The sequence below is a fragment of the Schistocerca cancellata genome, chromosome 1 (assembly GCF_023864275.1).
Source record: "Schistocerca cancellata isolate TAMUIC-IGC-003103 chromosome 1, iqSchCanc2.1, whole genome shotgun sequence".
Taxonomy (NCBI): Eukaryota; Metazoa; Arthropoda; class Insecta; order Orthoptera; family Acrididae; genus Schistocerca; species Schistocerca cancellata.
The window spans coordinates 1111984405-1111992165 of NC_064626.1; positions in this window are offsets into that span (position 1 = coordinate 1111984405).

The following is a 7761-nucleotide window of genomic DNA, read 5'->3' on the forward strand; positions in this document are numbered from 1 at the left end:
CGCGCTGATCTTTTACTATTACTTGTAAATTTAATAACAATATCTCACTCCACGACGATCAGTAATATTATAGATCCTCTTTTCCCAACAGTGCTGTTATAAGCTTCCTCCCTCAAACGATTTAAGACGACAGTGATTTAAAAATTTCAAATAACAGTCTTGAAAGAATTCACAATAAAAAATTGATAGCCTGTTAATTATTATAATTCTCTCTCAAACACACATTCATAGTGTTAAACCTTTGGTAAAGCTAGCGTAAGACAAAATTAAGACTTTTTTCTGCTGCTTTCTAAGACAAGTTTTTTTTTAATCTGCCAGGAAGCTCAGAATTTCATTAAACTAGTACATTCAGTAATGACATAGTCTGTGGAAAATATAAGCAAGATTGTGTCTCTATGGTATTGTTTTATAAATTTTATGGCATGTGGTCGGATATGGACCCGAGAAATTTGTGCGCGAAACATAGCTGACAGTGCTGTAAGGTGCAGAGTGGACATATGAGATGCAGCTGTGGACGCTTGAGTCATCTAGTGGCCAAAGTCGAAACTGAAGCCGGCTGCAGCACTGCACACGGATGCGGGAGGAAACTGTCGTATAGATGATGTTTTACTTCTAAAGTAAATAGCTTCACCGCGCGATAACTCAGCAGGCGTATTAACAAAACAAAACAGATTTGTCAGATATTGTCCCAATCTGTATGAGTTCTAGCAGAAATGACCTGTCTAATATTTTGAAGATATTAAAATGTCAATATTTATTCTGCTCTAGGAGCAGCTATAGCGAAAAAAAGAGTGTGTTTGGGTGGGGAGGAGAGGGGGGGGGGTACATTGTAGCTATGTTACCTGCACTTGTAAGTTTTGTAATTGCGTTGTGTGAATCAAGAAACGTAATAACCAGCGTGAAGACTGTGCAAGTACTTGAGGAATACAATACATTAGCATTAATTTTTGAGGAGGAAGAGCCTAATTTCACTGGCCACTTCTATTTGGAGTATAAAATTTGGGTAATGAGAGGAGCCGTAATATTTAGAGATTAAACCTAAAAGATTTTGAAGTGTTGTTCTCTGTTTATTAAACAGGACAAATCATATGTCAATGACTAACGAATTTCCTCATGATGATCAGATATTTTCCTGTGCTAACTGATTTGTGTGCATTGACAGCTCATTTCAAAAATTTAGCAATACTGTTTAAGCCACTACTTAGTTTACAGACAATGACTTGTTAATATTGAGAATAATGTGCGAAACGTGGTTCAAGATGAATAATGAAGATACAATTCAGCTGTCTAAGAACATTATAAAAACTGAGAAAATAATTACATTATTGCTGGTAAACCATATAAGTCATTAATTAGTCTTTTAACGAACTAATTTAAGGTCAAAATCAAATGCCATCATGTACTATTTTATCTCTGATATTGTACCATTCTAGCGCATACTCTGCTAGGGAGTGAGAGATTTACTGTGAAACTAAACTTGTCCTTGATGTTAACCAGTGAACTGGTTAGTACGGAATTTATAAGTATACTTATTGTATTTGCTTCCCTGTAATTGCAAATTAAGTTTGTTCACCACAAGCTTTAACGTGTTATTTCGTTACCTTTTTTGCGAATGAACCTAGATCAACAAAACAACCATCTCTAATCCAGTTAACTACAGGCTTGCCATGTGAATTTCATCCATCAACAGAGATATAAAAAGTGACAGGAATAAAACATGAGGTAACACTTTTTACTGACGTTCAGTTGTCATACAATGTCAAGCAGTAATTCTCTTTCAGAAACACAGACGCCATCCTTTTAAATCACGACGCTAGTTCCTTTTAACTGAAACCACATCTGTTACGCAATCACGAAATTGATGTTGCGATCTTGGATGACGAATTAAGGCAGTACTAGTTTTCCCACTAAGTGAAAGGTCTGAATCTTAAAAAAAAAAAAAAAAGAATAGTCCCGTACTTCACAGACGTTAGGATTCTGATTTCACATTCATTAACTGTATATTGCAAGGAATTATGACGAATGTATCACTTACAACTCGGAAGACCGTGAAAAATCTACTTTCATGGTTAAACGTCCGTCAACTGTCTGTACTGCTGTTTTTTTATTTACGACGTACAAAAGATTTTTTCGTACATCATAATTAATTTAGAGAGATCCGCTTCAGCTGTACTAATATTTATTCAAACCACGAACAGTTAAGGGATTTTAAAAATCCCATCATCAGGTGTATCAAACTGTAAGATACAAAGGAGAGGACGGAATAAAGATGTGTAAAAACCAAGAAAAGCAGTCTGCCAAAACAAGCCGATTTACTTATCGTGTTTATTAACGCATAACATGCGGTCTTGCGAGTCAGTGCAAGAGCTCCAATCACTGCATATTGGCTGAACTGGAAGCGTTTGTGCAGCAGCTTTTTATAAAATTGCAAAAATTAGTCAGGAAAGTCAAGTTTCTCCCAAATATGAAAACATGTTGTAGTGTTCAACATAGCCAATATTCTAATGAAATTTAAAACCATTGCGATCGACAAAATCTCGTCGATACTGTATCTAGTAGTCTATATGTTGGATTATCAGTCTGCTACACTCCAGTTACCAATATGATACATAAAATTAAGTATAAGTATTATCAAAAGAGAGTTACAAGTGAACCACATTTTCAAATTGAAGCTATTGTAAACTAATACAAATTTCCATTTACAAAAGAGGTAAAATTCTTGAAACATAACAAAACTCAGTTTGGAAATATCACATGTTCCTAGTAAAAAATCTTGTGTTTCAACGTACAGAATGGTGCATGACCGATGAAGTATGGCTGAACCATCTACACGTTATGCCTGTATAAATAGTTTAAAAAATTTATAGAATTTTCCATGCTATTAAATCAGTAACTGAAGACTTAACTATACATTCAAAATAGCATGAATACATTATACAGCACTTAAATGTATAGTACTCGAAATATTTACAAATGCTGCACAAAACACAATCTCATATCTAACAACAACGAAAACTGTAGAAAATGGCGGAAAATGCTTATGGCGGTCTGCAGAGCGCATTTCTTCATGTAATTCTAAAACCATTCACAAGATTCAAAGACCGACTAAGAAACAGCATGTGTTCCTAAGTACACTATCCTCTAGGTACAACACTCTCCCTTAAAAGTAAGAGTATGCACGTACAGCACTTTTGGTGAGTATTTACAAAAATATATTTATTTACTAGTAAACAACATGGGGAAATATTGTCATTTTCTAATAAATTACTTTGAAAGAAATAAAGCAAAAAGAAAAAATGCCAGTTACGTGCAGTTACCCTACAAGGAGCTGAAGATTATGTAATAACATCTCTTAAATAAACGGACAACTGCTTTCATATTCAAAGAATTCTAGAGATATAAAGTACACGAGACTGCACCCAGTCCTCAGAATATGTGTACAAACATCCAGAGCAAATGCCGGTTTCATTCTCTTTCTTCTCTCCATCATCATCATTACCATCATCATTATCTGGGACGTTTCAGGCAGAACTTGTACAACGTTTTGGGTCAAAACGTTCAAATTGTAACGTCTTCTCCACTAGCTAATAGTGTTATCATCTTTTTACCTTTTCCTCTAGATTCTTTCCACCTTCTTTCCAATTTTGTATCCTATTCCTTCGCTTTAAACCTTTTTGTTTTCTTCGAAGTAAGTTTGAGTGGGGGAGAGGAAACTATATCTAATTTTTTGGTGAATCTCCCTACCTTTTACACATTTCTGCCGTTATCTTGATTTGAAGAAGTGGAGAAATTGTTGGAATACCTACAGTATCTGTAGTGATATTCGAATTCTTTGTTTTCCGGAATACTCAACTGTATTGGGTCTAAGGATTTCTCCGTTAAGGTAGGCTACTCTGGTCACCACGTTCGGATCAGCTTCGTTATTTGCGTAGTTATACATTTAGCTTCACAGGTAGCTCTTCAGAGAATCACCTTTTGATGCCAAGATTATTAAAACAAAGAGCTCTGGCTAGTGTTATTTTGTTACCTATTAACTTTACTTTACTGTGATGTGAGTCAAAACATCTTATTTTCATATAATTCACTCAAAAAACTCACCTACAAATGACAGAATAACATAATTTATATTGTGAATTCTAAATGAAGTTGAGCAGATTTGCAACAATACGTTTACTTCCACTGCTGGTGGAGACACACTGAAATATCACACCTAACACCATAGTTAGCGTCGCCACCTGTATGAAATGATCCTGCATACTATTAGCTGCTTGCTTAGTCTTATTGTACCTTGTCCCATATACAGGGCTATTATAAATGAGTCATTCGTTTTCAGAGTTCTGCATTTTCCAAAGTGTTACGTGCACAAATATGACTGGTGCATGAATAGATCCATAAACTCGCAGAGTTTGCATTGTCCCCACTAGTTGACGCTACGAGTGCGGATGACAAAGCAAGAAAAGAATTAGCGTGTTGGAAGCTGCGAGATGTTTACCTGTTGAAACAGTGCCGAGTGCATTCAAAAGGAATTGTGGAAGGAAACCGCCTTGTAAACAGAGCACTGTGCGTTGGTATCGACAATTTTGGGACACTAGTTGTCTCAGTAAAATGATAAGTACCAACCGACCACGTGTGCGAGATGCTAGGGGAGGGAAATTTTCTTACAGAGTCCAAAAATCAGCGGTCGTTGCAAACTACGAACTTGGAATTATCGCAGCAAAGATTTCGCGGGGGTGGTTACATTTCAAACGCTACCGTCTGCAGCTCGTGGAACAATTAAAATTTGAAGTGTATGACCGGCGGCTGCGTCACAATTCAGGAAGCATTTGTAGATGAACATTTTGCCTCCAACCTGATATTCAGTGACGAACCAATCTTCTAGTTATGTGATGTTAACTCCCACAATGTGAGAGTATGGGTCACTGAAAATCCTTACGAAATTGTGGTGCATGAACGAGAGTCGCCAAAGATTAATGTTTTCTGTACAGTGTCACAGACGAAGTCTGAGCGAAGACTGACGGATACCTCTTTCCCCAATATGTTGAAGTTGTGCCTGCTTCCATAACGGACTTTTTGTTCCGGGAACTTTGTCTCCCAACAAGACGGGGTACCCGCTCTTTGGAGCATCGATGATCGTCTCTACGACGAACGTCCGCATCGATGGATTGGGCGTAGGGCTGAGGGTGATGTGGCGATGTTTTCGTGGCCTTCCAGGTCATCTGACCTAACATCTTGTGGCTTTTTTTCCCTTTGGGGTACAGTAAGGACCGTGTTTACGTACCTCAGAAGTGTAGTAAATCTGTATAACAACGATCTGAACGACCTGAATGCATTATACTGTTTGCCTCTTGTGCAGATAAAGTGTAGCTTCAAAATGGTTCAAATGGCTCTGAGCACTATGGGACTCAACTGCTGAGGTCATTAGTCCCCTAGAACTTAGAACTACTTAAACCTAACTAACCTAAGGACATCACAAACATCCATGCCCGAGGCAGGATTCGAACCTGCGACCGTAGCGGTCTTGCGGCTCCAGACTACAGCGCCTTTAACCGCACGGCCACTTCGGCCGGCAAAGTGTAGCTACAACTGGGAAAGCAGACGAGATGAAATATTCGATACATGAAAAGAAAAAAACACAAGTTTTAGCCCGATATACGAGGCGCAATTTTAAGTAAGTACCGTCTTGAAATTTAAAAAAGACGTGCTAAGATATCTCAATAATTTTACTTTTACATGAATGCCTTTACCTTAATCTACTTTTCTACATAATTTCCGTCAATATTGAGGCACTTGTCATAACGTTGTACCAGTTTTTTAATACCCTCCTCATAGGAGTCTGCCGCCTGACTTGTTAACACTGCATCACCACTATTTTGACTTCGTCATCGTCTTGAAGACGCTGACCGCCCAGGTGTTCCTTCAAGTGCAGGAACAGATGGTAGTCACCGGGAGCAAGATCGGGGCTGTACGGAGGATGATATAGAGTTTCCCATCTAAAAGATATGATGAGATCTTTGGTCTGATTCGCCACATGCGGACGGGCATTGTCTTGCAGCAAAACGATGCCCTTGCTCAACTTCCATGGACTGTTGGTTTGATTCTGATGTGACGTAGGCCACCAATGTTTCATCGCCCTTAACAATTTGGCTTAAAAAATCATCACCGTCGTTGTGGTACCGCTCAAGGAAAGTCAATGCACTGTGTAAACGTTTGGTTTTGTGCACATCTGTCAACATTTTCGGTACCCAACGTGCGCACAATTTTCGGTAATTCAAGTGCTCCGTCTCAATGCCATACAAAACACTACGAGAAACATTAGGAAAGTCATCCCGCAAGGACATTTGTGCGGCCATCTTTAAATGCTCTCACCCACTTTCTTACCATGCCATCACTCATAATGTTTTCTCCGTAAACTGCACAGATCTCACGATGAATATCGATCGCTTTTAGGCCTTTAGCACTAAGAAATCTTATAACAGCCCGTACTTCACAGTCGGCGGGACTCACGATTATCGGAGGCATCGTAAACTCTCAGTACACAACGTGAACAAGGAAGAATCAGACTGTAATGCCATCAGTGCGTAGAGTAAGTTACAGGCTTTCATGTAAAAATAAAAGTAATGAGATATCTTAGCACGTCTTTTTTAAATTTCAAAACGGCACTTACTTAAAAAACACGCCTCGTACGACGGTGTTAACGTGACGTACTGCGTGGCAACTGAAATTGAAAGATGAAGGGAACGCAGGGAAAAAGTTTCGGCGAGTTATAACGTGGAGGTTTTCGACCAGTATTGCAGTTCAGTTCGGTTCAGATCAGCATAGAAGCAGGAAGCATCACATCCGAAGGACATCCTCCTGTGACATCATCAGACTAAAACACGAGCTGCTTGCGTAAAAGCAACATTACGAATGACCTAGTGGCACTGATGAAACAGGGCAGTGCTTCGTAAGACACAAAAACATACACCGCAGTAGCGTGACTACCAACGATACATGTAGAAAATTTCTAGCGCATCAGTCATTGCTACCTGCTAAGACTCTGTGCAAAAATCGTGAGCTAAGGCGACTGCTGAATTATTTTAAAAGGAGCTCCGCTCATTCCGTCACACACCTTCTCGAAAGTTAGGGCTAGAGAATAGAGCTTTAGGGCACACTCTTCACTTCACGGTGGAATAAAAGGAAAAGACAGCGGAAAATTCTCCATTGCAGACACACAAAGCGTAACAGCAGGACGTGTATGCTACTAAAAATAGTCTCTTCTTGAGCTCTACATTTGCAGACAAATTAATTACTCTCAGAAAACTTATGATCGTTTTCTGTCATCCTAAGTTTTCAAAATAAAGTTGTTATTAAGGTACCAGTAGCTTAATATCTAGACTTAACTGCAACAGCATGATTTTCAGGAAGTGAATATAAAGATTTTGTAGTTCTTTTGATTTCCTGTGAACAGCTGCACCCAGGCGATTGTTAGATTTTATCATACCATATCACAAACACTTAAATGGCTACACAGGATAATTGAAATGACCTGGGAGTAGGGACAGGTTCCATCAGACTGGACAAAAGCAGTAATCACACCAATCTTTAAACATGGAAACAGAAAAGATTGTAACAACTACAGAGGTATCTCTTTAATCAGCGTTGTGGGTAAAATCTTCTCAGGTATTGTTGAAAGGAAAGTGCGAGTATTAGTTCAGGACCAATTGGATGAAAATCAGTGTGGGTTTAGGGCTCTTAGAGGTTGTCAGGACCAGATCTTTAGCT